General features: G+C 42.7%; 1 pseudogene; it reads left to right on the top strand.

Annotated features, from left to right (window-relative positions):
- LOC124024477 overlaps window positions 1-17,068 on the top strand; it is a 104,685-nt pseudogene that overhangs the window by 70,124 nt on the left and 17,493 nt on the right.

Raw genomic sequence — 17,068 nt, 5'->3', positions numbered from 1 at the left:
CTATTCATTCTATTTACCAGTCATATTACCAGGGTGAGAGGTTCTATTCATTCTATTTACCAGTCATATTACCAGGGTTAGAGGTTCTATTCATTCTATTTACCAGTCATATTACCAGGGTTAGAGGTTCTATTCATTCTATTTACCAGTCAAGTTGTCAGGGTGAGAGGTTCTATTCATTCTATTTACCAGTCAAGTTGTCAGGGTGAGAGGTTCTATTCATTCTATTTACCAGTCATATTACCAGGGTTAGAGGTGGTCCTTCTGTAGCTCAGTCGGTAGAGCATGGTGCTTGTAACGCCAGGGTAGTGGGTTCGATCCCCGGGACCACCCATACGTAGAATGTATGCACACATGACTGTAAGTCGCTTTGGATAAAAGCGTCTGCCAAATGGCATATATTATTATTATTATTATTCTATTCATTCTATTTACCAGTCATATTACCAGGGTTAGAGGTTCTATTCATTCTATTTACCAGTCAAGTTGTCAGGGTGAGAGGTTCTATTCATTCTATTTACCAGTCATATTACCAGGGTTAGAGGTTCTATTCATTCTATTTACCAGTCAAGTTGTCAGGGTGAGAGGTTCTATTCATTCTATTTACCAGTCATATTACCAGGGTTAGAGGTTCTATTCATTCTATTTACCAGTCAAGTTGTCAGGGTTAGAGGTTCTATTCATTCTATTTACCAGTCAAGTTGTCAGGGTGAGAGGTTCTATTCATTCTATTTACCAGTCAAGTTGTCAGGGTGAGAGGTTCTATTCATTCTATTTACCAGTCATAGTTGTCAGGGTGAGAGGTTCTATTCATTCTATTTACCAGTCAAGTTGTCAGGGTGAGAGGTTCTATTCATTCTATTTACCAGTCAAGTTGTCAGGGTGAGAGGTTCTATTCATTCTATTTACCAGTCAAGTTGTCAGGGTGAGAGGTTCTATTCATTCTATTTACCAGTCAAGTTGTCAGGGTGAGAGGTTCCAAGCCTGTTCTATTCATTCTATTTACCAGTCAAGTTGTCAGGGTGAGAGGTTCTATTCATTCTATTTACCAGTCAAGTTGTCAGTGTGAGAGGTTCTATTCATTCTATTTACCAGTCAAGTTGTCAGGGTGAGAGGTTCTATTCATTCTATTTACCAGTCATAGTTGTCAGGGTGAGAGGTTCTATTCATTCTATTTACCAGTCAAGTTGTCAGGGTGAGAGGTTCTATTCATTCTATTTACCAGTCAAGTTGTCAGGGTGAGAGGTTCTATTCATTCTATTTACCAGTCAAGTTGTCAGGGTGAGAGGTTCTATTCATTCTATTTACCAGTCAAGTTGTCAGGGTGAGAGGTTCTATTCATTCTATTTACCAGTCATATTACCAGGGTTAGAGGTTCTATTCATTCTATTTACCAGTCAAGTTGTCAGGGTGAGAGGTTCTATTCATTCTATTTACCAGTCAAGTTGTCAGGGTGAGAGGTTCTATTCATTCTATTTACCAGTCATATTACCAGGGTTAGAGGTTCTATTCATTCTATTTACCAGTCAAGTTGTCAGGGTGAGAGGTTCTATTCATTCTATTTACCAGTCATATTACCAGGTTGAGAGGTTCTATTCATTCTATTTACCAGTCATATTACCCAGGGTTACAGGTTCTATTCATTCTATTTACCAGTCATATTACCAGGGTGAGAGGTTCTATTCATTCTATTTACCAGTCAAGTTGTCAGGGTTAGAGGTTCTATTCATTCTATTTACCAGTCATATTACCAGGGTGAGAGGTTCTATTCATTCTATTTACCAGTCATATTACCCAGGGTTACAGGTTCTATTCATTCTATTTACCAGTCATATTACCAGGGTTAGAGGTTCTATTCATGGTGGTCCTTCTGTAGCTCAGTTGGTAGAGCATGGCGCTTGTAACGCCAGGGTAGTGGGTTTGATTCCCGGGACCACCCATACGTAGAATGTATGCACACATGACTGTAAGTCGCTTTGGATAAAAGCGTCTGCTAAATGGCATATATATTTACCAGTCATATTACCAGGGTTAGAGGTTCTATTCATTCTATTTACCAGTCATATTACCAGGGTTACAGGTTCTATTCATTCTATTTACCAGTCATATTACCAGGGTTAGAGGTTCTATTCATTCTATTTACCAGTCATATTACCAGGGTTAGAGGTTCTATTCATTCTATTTACCAGTCATATTACCAGGGTTACAGGTTCTATTCATTCTATTTACCAGTCATATTACCAGGGTTAGAGGTTCTATTCATTCTATTTACCAGTCATATTACCAGGGTTACAGGTTCTATTCATTCTATTTACCAGTCATATTACCAGGGTTACAGGTTCTATTCATTCTATTTACCAGGGTTAGAGGTTCTATTCATTATATTTACCAGTCATATTACCAGGGTTAGAGGTTCTATTCATTCTATTTACCAGTCATATTACCAGGGTTAGAGGTTCTATTCATTCTATTTACCAGTCATATTACCAGGGTTAGAGGTTCTATTCATTCTATTTACCAGTCATATTACCAGGGTTAGAGGTTCTATTCATTCTATTTACCAGTCATATTACCAGGGTTACAGGTTCTATTCATTCTATTTACCAGTCATATTACCAGGGTTAGAGGTTCTATTCATTCTATTTACCAGTCATATTACCAGGGTTAGAGGTTCTATTCATTCTATTTACCAGTCATATTACCAGGGTTAGAGGTTCTATTCATTCTATTTACCAGTCATATTACCAGGGTTAGAGGTTCTATTCATTCTATTTACCAGTCATATTACCAGGGTTACAGGTTCTATTCATTCTATTTACCAGTCATATTACCAGGGTTAGAGGTTCTATTCATTCTATTTACCAGTCATATTACCAGGGTTAGAGGTTCTATTCATTCTATTTACCAGTCATATTACCAGGGTTAGAGGTTCTATTCATGGTGGTCCTTCTGTAGCTCAGTTGGTAGAGCATGGCGCTTGTAACGCCAGGGTAGTGGGTTTGATTCCCGGGACCACCCATACGTAAAATGTATGCACACATGACTGTAAGTCGCTTTGGATAAAAGCGTCTGCTAAATGGCATATATTATTATTATTATTATTACACTAGACCTACACTAGACTAGACCTACACTTGACCTACACTAGACCTACACTAGACTAGACCTACACTAGACTAGACCTACACTAGACCTACACTAGACCTACACTAGACATACACTGGACTAGACCTACACTAGACCGACACTAGATCTACACTACACCAGACCTACACTACACTAGATCTACACTACACCAGACCTACACTAGACCTACACTAGACCTACACTAGACCTACACAAGACTAGACCTACACTACACTAGACTAGACCTCCACTAGACCTACACTAGACCTACACTCTGACCTGCACTAGACTAGACCTACACCTACACTAGACCTACACCTACACTAGACCTACACTACACCAGACCTACACAGGACTACACTACACTAGACCTACACTAGACCTACACTACACCAGACCTACACAGGACTACACTACACTAAACCTACACCAGACCTACTCTAGACCTACACTAGACCTACACTACACTAGACATACACTAGACCTACACTAGACCTACACTAGATCTACACTACACCAGACCTACACTAGACTAGATCTACACTAAACTATATCTACACGAGACTAGACCTACACTAGACCTACACTACACTAGATCTACACTACACTAGACCTACACTAGACCTACACTAGACTAGATCTACACTAGACTATATCTACACGAGACTAGACCTACACTAGACCAACACTACACTAGACCTACACTAGACCTACACTACACCAGACCTACACTACACCAGACCTACACTACACTAGACCTACACTACACTAGACCCACACTACACCAGACCAACACTACACTAGACCTACACTACACTAGACCTACACTACACTAGATCTACACTACACCAGATCTACACTACACTAGACCTACACTAGACTAGATCTACACTAGACTATATCTACACGAGATTAGACCTACACTAGACCTACACTACACTAGACCTACACTACACCAGACCTACACTAGACCTACATACACTAGACCTACACTACACTAGATCTACACTAGACCTACACTACACTAGACCAACACTACACTAGACCTACACTAGACCTACACTACACCAGACCTACACTACACTAGACCTACACTACACTAGACCTACACTACACTAGACCTAGACTACACCAGACCTACACAACACTAGACCTACACTACACTAGACCTACACAACACTAGACCTAGACTACACCAGACCTACACTACACCAGACCTACACTACACTAGACCAACACTAGACCAACACTACACTAGACCTACACTAGACCTACACTAGACCAACACTACACTAGACCAACACTATATATATGTATATAGTGTGGGCTAACGCAGACCACACACTTACATTGAGCCCTGTCATTGAGTCGTGTGTGTGTGTGTGTGTGTGTGTGTGTGTGTGTGTGTGTGTGTGTGTGTGTGTGTGTGTGTGTGTGTGTGTGTGTGTGTGTGTGTGTGTGTGTGTGTGTGTGTGTGTGTGTGTGTGTGTGTGTGTATATAGTGTGGTCTAACGCAGACCACACACTTACATTGAACCCTGTCATTGAGTCGTGTGTGTGTGTGTGTGTGTGTGTGTGTGTGTGTGTGTGTGTGTGTGTGTGTGTGTGTGTGTGTGTGTGTGTGTGTGTGTGTGTGTGTGTGTGTGTGTGTGTGTGTGTGTGTGTGTGTGTGTGTGTGTGTGTGTGTGTGTGTTGTGTCATTGTGTGTGTGTGTGTGTGTACTGTGGTCTAACGCAGACCGTTGTTTTCCTTTGAAAAAGGCAGACAGTCCAAGGGCACGGGAACAAAACACACCTCTCAAAATATTATTCTTGTCCTCTGTGCTCATTTGCTTTCACACTGTTATGTAGAGAGCCTTTCTCTTCAACTGGTCCCTGACCACTTTGTCCTCAGTCTGATGTGCCGTATTGTAGAGCCTCTTATGGCCGGTGGTGAGTCAGCAAAACTCACAATGCTCTGCCTGGCTCCTATTGTATCCTCACTCCTGGCCAATGATTGAAGTCTGATTGAAGCCTCCAGTAAACAGTGTCCTCTGTCTCTCACTGCCAGCTAGGCTGAAGATGCCCTTATTAGGACACATCATTATGACATCATGGGCCCAGTGCCTTTGCTAACTAACATTGCTGGTCCCTTAATTTAGAACTCTTTCTCATTTTATGCAAATAGTTATGGGATGTTAGAGTCCTCTTGTTTTAAATGTGTTATCTTCAACCCAGACTGCTAGTGCATAGTTAGGAAGGTAGATTAGACAGGGGACAGGAAGGTAGAGGAGACAGGGGACAAGGAAGGTAGAGGAGACAGGAGTTAGGAAGGTAGAGTAGACAGGGGGGCAGGGGGCAGGAGGTAGAGGGAAACAGGGGGAAGGAAGGTAGAGGAAACAGGGGGAGGGAAGGTAGAGGAGACAGGAGGCAGGTAGGTAGAGGAGACAGGGGGCAGGAAGGTAGAGGAGACAGGGGGCATGGAGTTAGAGGAGACAGGGGGCAGGAAGGTAGAGGAGACAGGGGGCAGGGAGGTAGAGGAGACAGGGGGCAGGTAGGTAGAGGAAACAGGGCAGGAAGGTAGTGGAGACAGGGGGCAGGGAGGTAGAGGAGACAGGGGGCAGGGAGGTAGAGGAGCCAGGGGGCAGGTAGGTAGAGGAGACAGGGGGCAGGTAGGTAGAGGAGACAGGGGGCAGGGAGGTAGAGGAGACAGGGGGCAGGGAGGTAGAGGAGACAGGGGGCAGGTAGGTAGAGGAAACAGGGCAGGAAGGTAGTGGAGACAGGGGGCAGGGAGGTAGAGGAGACAGGGGCAGGGAGGTAGAGGAGACAGGGGGCAGGTAGGTAGAGGAGACAGGGGGCAGGTAGGTAGAGGAGACAGGGGGCAGGGAGGTAGAGGAGACAGGGGCAGGTAGGTAGAGGAGACAGGGGGCAGGTAGGTAGAGGAGACAAGGGGCAGGGAGGTAGAGGAGACAGGGGCAGGTAGGTAGAGGAGACAGGTAGGGGGCAGGTAGGTAGAGGAGACAGGGGGCAGGGAGGTAGAGGAGACAGGGGGCAGGTAGGTAGAGGAGACAGGGGGCAGGTAGGTAGAGGAGACAAGGGGCAGGGAGGTAGAGGAGACAGGGGGCAGGGAGGTAGAGGAGACAGGGGGCAGGTAGGTAGAGGAGACAGGGGGCAGGAAGGTAGAGGAGACAGGGGGCAGGAAGGTAGAGTAGACATGGGTCAGGAAGGTAGAGGAGACAGGGGACAGGAAGGTAGAGGAAACAGGGAGGGAAGGTAGAGTGTGGAGTGTGAATGTGGAGGAGACAGGGGACAGGAAGGTAGAGGAGACAGGGGACAGGAAGGTAGAGGAGACAGGAAGGTAGAGGAGACAGGGGGCAGGAAGGTAGAGGAGACAGAAGATAGGTAGGTAGAGGAGACAGAAGATAGGTAGGTAGAAGAGACAGGGGACAGGAAGGTAGAGGAGACAGAAGATAGGTAGGTAGAGGAGACAGGGGGCAGGTAGGTAGAGGAGACAGGGGGCAGGTAGGTAGAGGAGACAGGGGGCAGGAAGGTAGAGGAGACAGGGGGCAGGAAGGTAGAGTAGACATGGGACAGGAAGGTAGAGGAGACAGGGGACAGGAAGGTAGAGGAGACAGGAAGGTAGAGGAGACAGGGGGCAGGAAGGTAGAGGAGACAGAAGATAGGTAGGTAGATGAGACAGAAGATAGGTAGGTAGAAGAGACAGGGGACAGGAAGGTAGAGGAGGCAGAAGATATGTAGGTAGAGGAGGCAGAAGATATGTAGGTAGAGGAGACAGGGGGCAGGTAGGTAGAGGAGACAGGGGGCAGGTAGGTAGAGGAGACAGAAGATAGGTAGGTAGAGGAGACAGGGGGCAGGTAGGTAGAGGAGACAGAAGATAGGTAGGTAGAGGAGACAGGGGGCAGGTAGGTAGAGGAGACAGAAGATAGGTAGGTAGAGGAGACAGGGGGCAGGTAGGTAGAAGACCCAGAAGATAGGTAGGTAGAGGAGACAGAAGATAGGTAGGTAGAGGAGACAGGGGCAGGAGGGTAGAGGAGACAGGGGGCAGGTAGGTAGAGGAGACAGGGGCAGGTAGGTAGAGGAGACAGGGGGCAGGTAGGTAGAGGAGACAGGGGGCATGAAGTTAGAGGAGACAAGAGGCAGGAGGGTAGAGGAGACAGAAGATAGGTAGGTAGAGGAGACAGGGGGCAGGTAGGTAGAGGAGACAGGGGTCAGGAAGGTAGAGGAGACAGGGGGCAGGAAGGTAGAGGAGACAGGGGGCAGGTAGGTAGAGGAGACAGGGGTCAGGAAGGTAGAGGAGACAGGGGGCAGGTAGGTAGAGGAGACAGGGGGCAGGTAGGTAGAGGAGACAGGGGGCAGGTAGGTAGAAGAGACAGGAGGCAGGAGGGTAGAGGAGACAGGGGGCAGGAAGGTAGAGGAGACAGGGGGCAGGAAGGTAGAGGAGACAGGTGGTAGAAAGGTAGAGGAGACAGAGGTTGGTTGTCACAGTGCTCCTAACTAAAACTCCAGAAGGTATAGTTCTCGTCTCAGGGCTATGAGACCCTGAGCTCAATGGTTCTAAAACTCCCTGCACTAAAACATCATGCCATGCTTTCTTGGACCAGGGACTTCGTGCAATCACAGTCAAATTTACCTGAATAAATAAAGGTTTATTAAATATTAATCAATCAAGAAATCAATCGATCGATCAATCAAAGAATCAATCCTAAATGTTCCCTCTCTTCCTCCCAGACCCATCCAGACTGCGGAACATGCATTGTTTCCCCCAGAGTTCCTCATCCATCTCCTGTTCCTGGACCTTCCCTGACTCCCACTGGGACTCCTATACTGTGGAGGTAATGGAGCATCTCTCACAAACACACACCCTCTTTATGTCTTGTCTTATTTTTATACAAGTTGAGGTCAGGGTGTCTGATACCATTTCTCCCACTTTACTGAAGGCTTTGCAGGGATGTAGGATACTGTGTCAGTTGTACAACTGAATGCATTCAACTGAAATGTGCCTTCCTCCTTTAAGCCAACCCCTCTAAATCAGAAAGGTGCGGGGGACTGCCTTAATTAACATCCACACCCAGGGAACGATGGGTTAACTGCCTTGTTCAGGGCAGAACGACAGATTGTTTTCCTTGTCAGGTCAGGGATTCGATCCAGCAACCTTTCAGTTAACCCATACATACACTATGTGGACACCCCTGTAAATTGGTGGATTCGGGCTATTTCAGCAACACCCGTTGCTGACAGGTGTATAAAATCACCCACACAGCCATGCAATCTCCATAGACGGCAGGTAGCCTAGTGGTTAGAGGCAGGTAGCCTAGTGGTTAGAGGCAGGTAGCCTAGTGGTTAGAGGCAGGGTAGCCTAGTGGTTAGAGGCAGGTAGCCTAGTGGTTAGAGGCAGGTAGCCTAGTGGTTAGAGGCAGGTAATCTACTGGTTTGAGGCAGGTAGCCTAGTGGTTAGAGGCAGGTAGCCTAGTGGTTAGAGGCAGGGTAGCCTAATGGTTAGAGGCAGGGCAGCCTAATGGTTAGAGGCAGGGCAGCCTAATGGTTAGAGGCAGGTAGCCTAGTGGTTAGAGGCAGGTAGCCTAGTGGTTAGAGGCAGGGTAGCCTAGTGGTTAGAGGCAGGGTAGCCTAATGGTTAGAGGCAGGTAGCCTAGTGGTTAGAGGCAGGGTAGCCTAATGGTTAGAGGCAGGTAGCCGAGTGGTTAGAGGCAGGGTAGCCTAATGGTTAGAGGCAGGGTAGCCTAATGGTTAGAGGCAGGTAGCCTAGTGGTTAGAGGCAGGTAGCCTAGTGGTTAGAGGCAGGTAGCCTAGTGGTTAGAGGCAGGTAGCCTAGTGGTTAGAGGCAGGTAGCCTAGTGGTTAGAGGCAGGTAATCTACTGGTTTGAGGCAGGTAGCCTAGTGGTTAGAGGCAGGTAGCCTAGTGGTTAGAGGCAGGGTAGCCTAATGGTTAGAGTGGACTAATCAGTTGTCATTATGTTGAAAACAAGGAGTGGACTATTAAAGTTGTCCGTATGTTGAAAACAAGGAGTGGACTATTAAAGTTGTCAGTACATTGAAAACAAGGAGTGGACTATTAAAGTTGTCCGTATATTGAAAACAAGGAGTGGACTATTAAAGTTGTCAGTATATTGAAAACAAGGAGTGGACTATTAAAGTTGTCCGTATGTTGAAAACAAGGAGTGGACTATTAAAGTTGTCAGTATATTGAAAACAAGGAGTGAACTGTTAAAGTTGTCAGTATATTGAAAACAAGGAGTGGACTATTAAAGTTGTCCGTATGTTGAAAACAAGGAGTGGACTACAGTAATGTCCACTACCCCCCAGGTGCGTCAGCAGGACAGCTGGGAGCTGGTGTACGCCCTGCGTCTGGCCCAGGATAGTACCTTACTCAGCCTGGAGAACCTACAGCCTTACAGGAGATACAACGTGGCTGTCAGAGTGGCCTCCGCTGGACTCAGCAGCCCCGCCGTGGAGGAGAACGTGGTCACCATGATCGACCGTGAGTAACTACCTTTACCGGCTGACAACCGGAGTTGTGTCTTAGACCCCATCCAAGAGTAGAGTTTATCTGCTGTAAGATCCAGACCCACAATCACCATGACAATAAACCAGGTCACCACACAGAACCACCACACCAGATGACGCCAAACAACACCCGAGTGACACAATGGTTGGTGGGATTTAGCTGTCCCAACATGCTGATACGTGACCTGCTAAATGACCCATTAAATGACCTGCTAAATGACCTGCTAAATGACCTGTTAAATGACCTGCTAAATTACCCATTAAATGACCTGCTAAATGACCTGTTAAATGACCTGCTAAATAACCTGTTAAATGACCTGCTAAATGACCTGCTAAATGACCTGCTAAATAACCCATTAAATGACCTGGTAAATGACCTGTTAAATGACCTGCTAAATGACCCATTAAATGACCTGCTAAATGACCTGCTAAATGAACTGCTAAATGACCTGCTAAATGACCTGTTAAATGACCTGTTAAATAACCTGCTAAATGACCTGCTAAATGACCTGGTAAATGACCTGTTAAATGACCTGCTAAATGACCTGCTAAATGACCTGCTAAATGACCTGCTATATAACCTGCTAAATGACCTGTTAAATGACCTGCTAAATGACCCATTAAATGACCTGCTAAATGACCTGCTAAATGACCTGTTAAATGACCTGGTAAATTACCTGTTAAATGACCTATTAAATGACCTGTTAAATTACCTGGTAAATGACCTGTTAAATGACCTGTTAAATGACCTGCTAAATGGCCCATTAAATGACCTGCTAAATGACCTGCTAAATGACCTGTTAAATGACCTGGTAAATGACCTGTTAAATGACCTATTAAATGACCTGTTAAATTACCTGGTAAATGACCTGTTAAATGACCTGTTAAATGACCTGCTAAATGACCCATTAAATGACCTGCTAAATGACCTGCTAAATGACATGTTAAATGACCTGCTAAATGACCTATTAAATGACCTGTTAAATGACCTGCTAAATGACCTGTTAAATGACCTGCTAAATGACCTGCTAAATGACCTGCTAAATGACCTGCTAAATGACCTGTTAAATGACCTGTTAAATTACCCATTAAATGACCCATTAAATGACCTGTTAAATAACCTGCTAAATGACCTGCTAAATGACCCATTAAATGACCTGCTAAATGACCTGCTAAATGACCCATTAAATGACCTGCTAAATGACCTGCTAAATGACCTGTTAAATGACTTGCTAAATGACCCATTAAATGACCCATTAAATGACCCATTAAATGACCTGCTAAATGACCTGCTAAATGACCCATTAAATGACCCGTTAAATGACCTGTTAAATGACCTGCTAAATGACCCATTAAATGACCTGCTAAATGACCTGCTAAATGACCTGCTAAATGACCTGCTAAATGACCTGTTAAATGACCTGCTAAATGACCCATTAAATGACCTGCTAAATGACCTGCTAAATGACATGTTAAATGACCTGGTAAATTACCTGTTAAATGACCTATTAAATGACCTGTTAAATTACCTGGTAAATGACCTGTTAAATGACCTGTTAAATGACCTGCTAAATGGCCCATTAAATGACCTGCTAAATGACCTGCTAAATGACCTGTTAAATGACCTGGTAAATGACCTGTTAAATGACCTATTAAATGACCTGTTAAATTACCTGGTAAATGACCTGTTAAATGACCTGTTAAATGACCTGCTAAATGACCCATTAAATGACCTGCTAAATGACCTGCTAAATGACATGTTAAATGACCTGCTAAATGACCTATTAAATGACCTGTTAAATGACCTGCTAAATGACCTGTTAAATGACCTGCTAAATGACCTGCTAAATGACCTGCTAAATGACCTGCTAAATGACCTGTTAAATGACCTGTTAAATTACCCATTAAATGACCCATTAAATGACCTGTTAAATAACCTGCTAAATGACCTGCTAAATGACCCATTAAATGACCTGCTAAATGACCTGCTAAATGACCCATTAAATGACCTGCTAAATGACCTGCTAAATGACCTGTTAAATGACTTGCTAAATGACCCATTAAATGACCCATTAAATGACCCATTAAATGACCTGCTAAATGACCTGCTAAATGACCCATTAAATGACCCGTTAAATGACCTGTTAAATGACCTGCTAAATGACCCATTAAATGACCTGCTAAATGACCTGCTAAATGACCTGCTAAATGACCTGCTAAATGACCTGTTAAATGACCTGCTAAATGACCCATTAAATGACCTGCTAAATGACCTGCTAAATGACCCATTAAATGACCTGCTAAATGACCTGCTAAATGACCTGTTAAATGACCTGCTAAATGACCCATTAAATGACCTGCTAAATGACCTGGTAAATGACCTGTTAAATGACCTGCTAAATGACCTGTTAAATGACCTGCTAAATGACCCATTAAATGACCTGCTAAATGACCCATTAAATGACCTGCTAAATGACCTGCTAAATGACCTGTTAAATGACCTGCTAAATGACCTGTTAAATGACCTGCTAAATGACCCATTAAATGACCTGTTAAATGACCTGCTAAATGACCCATTAAATGACCTGCTAAATGACCCATTAGTAGTGTTTTTAACAGTAGTAGTGTTTCTACCAGTAGTAGTGTTTCTACCAGTAGTAGTGTTTCTATCAGTAGTAGTGTTTCTACCAGTAGTAGTGTTTCTACCAGTAGTAGTGTTTCTACCAGTAGTAGTGTTTCTAACAGTAGTAGTGTTTCTATCAGTAGTAGTGTTTTTAACAGTAGTAGTGTTTCTAACAGTAGTAGTGTTTCTACCAGTAGTAGTGTTTCTACCAGTAGTAGTGTTTCTACCAGTAGTAGTATTTCTAACAGTAGTAGTGTAGTAGTGTCTCTACCAGTAGTAGTGTTTCTACCAGTAGTAGTGTTTCTATCAGACCACTAACAGTAGTAGTGTTTCTATCAGACCACTAATAGTAGTAGTGTTTCTACCAGTAGTAGTGTTTCTATCAGTAGTAGTGTTTCTACCAGTAGTAGTGTTTCTATCAGACCACTAACAGTAGTAGAGTTTCTACCAGTAGTAGTGTTTCTATCAGACCACTATCAGTAGTAGTGTTTCTACCAGTAGTAGTGTTTCTACCAGTAGTAATGTTTCTACCAGACCACTAATAGTAGTAGTGTTTCTACCAGTAGTAGTGTTTCTATCAGTAGTAGTGTTTCTACCAGTAGTAGTGTTTCTATCAGACCACTAACAGTAGTAGAGTTTCTACCAGTAGTAGTGTTTCTATCAGACCACTATCAGTAGTAGTGTTTCTACCAGTAGTAGTGTTTCTACCAGTAGTAATGTTTCTACCAGACCACTAACAGTAGTAGTGTTTCTACCAGTAGTAGTGTTTCTACTAGTAGTAGTGTTTCTACCAGACCACTAACAGTAGTAGTGTTTCTATCAGACCACTAATAGTAGTAGTGTTTCTACCAGTAGTAGTGTTTCTATCAGTAGTAGTGTTTCTACCAGTAGTAGTGGTTCTATCAGTAGTAGTGTAGTAGTGTTTCCAACAGTAGTAGTGTTTCTATCAGACCACTACCAGTAGTAGTGTTTCTACCAGTAGTAGTGTTTCTACCAGTAGTAGTGTTTCTATCAGTAGTAGTGTTTCTATCAGTAGTAGTGTTTCTACCAGTAGTAGTGTTTCTACCAGTAGTAGTGTTTCTAACAGTAGTAGTGTTTCTAACAGTAGTAGTGTTTCTACCAGTAATAGTGTTTCTATCAGTAGTAGTGTTTCTAACAGTAGTAGTGTTTCTACCAGTAGTAGTGTTTCTAACAGTAGTAGTGTTTCTATCAGTAGTAGTGTTTTTAACAGTAGTAGTGTTTCTACCAGTAGTAGTGTTTCTACCAGTAGTAGTGTTTCTACCAGTAGTAGTGTTTCTATCAGTAGAAGTGTTTCTATCAGTAGAAGTGTTTCTACCAGTAGTAGTGTTTCTACCAGTAGTAGTGTTTCTACCAGTAGTAGTGTTTCTATCAGTAGTAGTGTTTCTACCAGTAGCAGTGTTTCTACCAGTAGTAGTATTTCTAACAGTAGTAGTGTAGTAGTGTCTCTACCAGTAGTAGTGTTTCTACCAGTAGTAGTGTTTCTATCAGACCACTAACAGTAGTAGTGTTTCTATCAGACCACTAATAGTAGTAGTGTTTCTACTAGTAGTAGTGTTTCTATCAGTAGTAGTGTTTCTACCAGTAGTAGTGGTTCTATCAGTAGTAGTGTAGTAGTGTTTCCAACAGTAGTAGTGTTTCTATCAGACCACTACCAGTAGTAGTGTTTCTACCAGTAGTAGTGTTTCTACCAGTAGTAGTGTTTCTACCAGTAGTAGTGTTTCTATCAGTAGTAGTGTTTCTATCAGTAGTAGTGTTTCTACCAGTAGTAGTGTTTCTACCAGTAGTAGTGTTTCTATCAGTAGTAGTGTTTCTATCAGTAGTAGTGTTTCTACCAGTAGTAGTGTTTCTAACAGTAGTAGTGTTTCTATCAGTAGTAGTGTTTTTAACAGTAGTAGTGTTTCTACCAGTAGTAGTGTTTCTATCAGTAGTAGTGTTTCTACCAGTAGTAGTGTTTCTATCAGACCACTAACAGTAGTAGAGTTTCTACCAGTAGTAGTGTTTCTATCAGACCACTATCAGTAGTAGTGTTTCTACCAGTAGTAGTGTTTCTACCAGTAGTAATGTTTCTACCAGACCACTAACAGTAGTAGTGTTTCTACCAGTAGTAGTGTTTCTACTAGTAGTAGTGTTTCTACCAGACCACTAACAGTAGTAGTGTTTCTATCAGACCACTAATAGTAGTAGTGTTTCTACCAGTAGTAGTGTTTCTATCAGTAGTAGTGTTTCTACCAGTAGTAGTGGTTCTATCAGTAGTAGTGTAGTAGTGTTTCCAACAGTAGTAGTGTTTCTATCAGACCACTACCAGTAGTAGTGTTTCTACCAGTAGTAGTGTTTCTACCAGTAGTAGTGTTTCTATCAGTAGTAGTGTTTCTACCAGTAGTAGTGTTTCTACCAGTAGTAGTGTTTCTAACAGTAGTAGTGTTTCTACCAGTAGTAGTGTTTCTATCAGTAGTAGTGTTTCTAACAGTAGTAGTGTTTCTACCAGTAGTAGTGTTTCTAACAGTAGTAGTGTTTCTATCAGTAGTAGTGTTTCTATCAGTAGTAGTGTTTCTACCAGTAGTAGTGTTTCTACCAGTAGTAGTGTTTCTACCAGTAGTAGTGTTTCTATCAGTAGAAGTTTTTCTATCAGTAGAAGTGTTTCTACCAGTAGTAGTGTTTCTACCAGTAGTAGTGTTTCTAACAGTAGTAGTCTTTCTACCAGTAGTAGTGTTTCTAACAGTAGTAGTGTTTCTACCAGTAGTAGTGTTTCTACCAGTAGTAGTGTTTCTACCAGTAGTAGTGTTTCTATCAGTAGTAGTGTTTCTACCAGTAGCAGTGTTTCTACCAGTAGTAGTATTTCTAACAGTAGTAGTGTAGTAGTGTCTCTACCAGTAGTAGTGTTTCTACCAGTAGTAGTGTTTCTATCAGACCACTAACAGTAGTAGTGTTTCTATCAGACCACTAATAGTAGTAGTGTTTCTACCAGTAGTAGTGTTTCTATCAGTAGTAGTGTTTCTACCAGTAGTAGTGGTTCTATCAGTAGTAGTGTAGTAGTGTTTCCAACAGTAGTAGTGTTTCTATCAGACCACTACCAGTAGTAGTGTTTCTACCAGTAGTAGTGTTTCTACCAGTAGTAGTGTTTCTATCAGTAGTAGTGTTTCTATCAGTAGTAGTGTTTCTACCAGTAGTAGTGTTTCTACCAGTAGTAGTGTTTCTAACAGTAGTAGTGTTTCTAACAGTAGTAGTGTTTCTACCAGTAGTAGTGTTTCTATCAGTAGTAGTGTTTCTAACAGTAGTAGTGTTTCTACCAGTAGTAGTGTTTCTAACAGTAGTAGTGTTTCTATCAGTAGTAGTGTTTTTAACAGTAGTAGTGTTTCTACCAGTAGTAGTGTTTCTACCAGTAGTAGTGTTTCTAACAGTAGTAGTGTTTCTACCAGTAGTAGTGTTTCTAACAGTAGTAGTGTTTCTACCTCCATGGAGGTCCCTTCCATTCCATATCCGACTCTCTCTACCTGACAAGTGACACGTCTCTCAATTTGCACTGCTTTGCCGTGGCATTGGTCCCCTCTTAGCAGGATGCTGAGTCACACACACACACACACACACACACACACACACACACACACACACACACACACACACACACACACACACACACACACACACACACACACACACACACACACACACACACACACACACACACACACACACACACACACACACACACACACACACACACACACACACACACACACACACACACACACACACACACACACACACACACGCACGCACACACAGTGTTTCTAGTAGTGTTTCTACCAGTAGTAGTGTTTCTACCAGTAGTAGTGTTTCTATCAGTAGTAGTGTTTCTACCAGTAGCAGTGTTTCTACCAGTAGTAGTATTTCTAACAGTAGTAGTGTAGTAGTGTCTCTACCAGTAGTAGTGTTTCTACCAGTAGTAGTGTTTCTATCAGACCACTAACAGTAGTAGTGTTTCTATCAGACCACTAATAGTAGTAGTGTTTCTACCAGTAGTAGTGTTTCTATCAGTAGTAGTGTTTCTACCAGTAGTAGTGGTTCTATCAGTAGTAGTGTAGTAGTGTTTCCAACAGTAGTAGTGTTTCTATCAGACCACTACCAGTAGTAGTGTTTCTAACAGTAGTAGTGTTTCTACCAGTAGTAGTGTTTCTATCAGTAGTAGTGTTTCTAACAGTAGTAGTGTTTCTACCAGTAGTAGTGTTTCTATCAGTAGTAGTGTTTCTATCAGTAGTAGTGTTTCTACCAGTAGTAGTGTTTCTACCAGTAGTAGTGTTTCTACCAGTAGTAGTGTTTCTAACAGTAGTAGTGTTTCTACCAGTAGTAGTGTTTCTATCAGTAGTAGTGTTTCTAACAGTAGTAGTGTTTCTACCAGTAGTAGTGTTTCTAACAGTAGTAGTGTTTCTATCAGTAGTAGTGTTTTTAACAGTAGTAGTGTTTCTACCAGTAGTAGTGTTTCTATCAGTAGTAGTGTTTCTAACAGTAGTAGTGTTTCTACCAGTAGTAGTGTTTCTAACAGTAGTAGTGTTTCTATCAGTAGTAGTGTTTTTAACAGTAGTAGTGTTTCTACCAGTAGTAGTGTTTCTACCAGTAGTAGTGTTTCTAACAGTAGTAGTGTTTCTACCAGTAGTAGTGTTTCTAACAGTAGTAGTGTTTCTACCTCCATGGAGGTCCCTTCCATTCCATATCCGACTCTCTCTACCTGACAAGTGACACGTCTCTCAATTTGCACTGCTTTGCCGTGGCATTGGTCCCC

This window comes from Oncorhynchus gorbuscha, unplaced genomic scaffold, assembly GCF_021184085.1.
Source record: "Oncorhynchus gorbuscha isolate QuinsamMale2020 ecotype Even-year unplaced genomic scaffold, OgorEven_v1.0 Un_scaffold_1870, whole genome shotgun sequence".
Classification (NCBI taxonomy): Eukaryota; Metazoa; Chordata; class Actinopteri; order Salmoniformes; family Salmonidae; genus Oncorhynchus; species Oncorhynchus gorbuscha.
The sequence above is the reverse complement of the archived record's forward strand: the minus strand, read 5'-3'. Positions and strand labels throughout refer to the sequence as shown.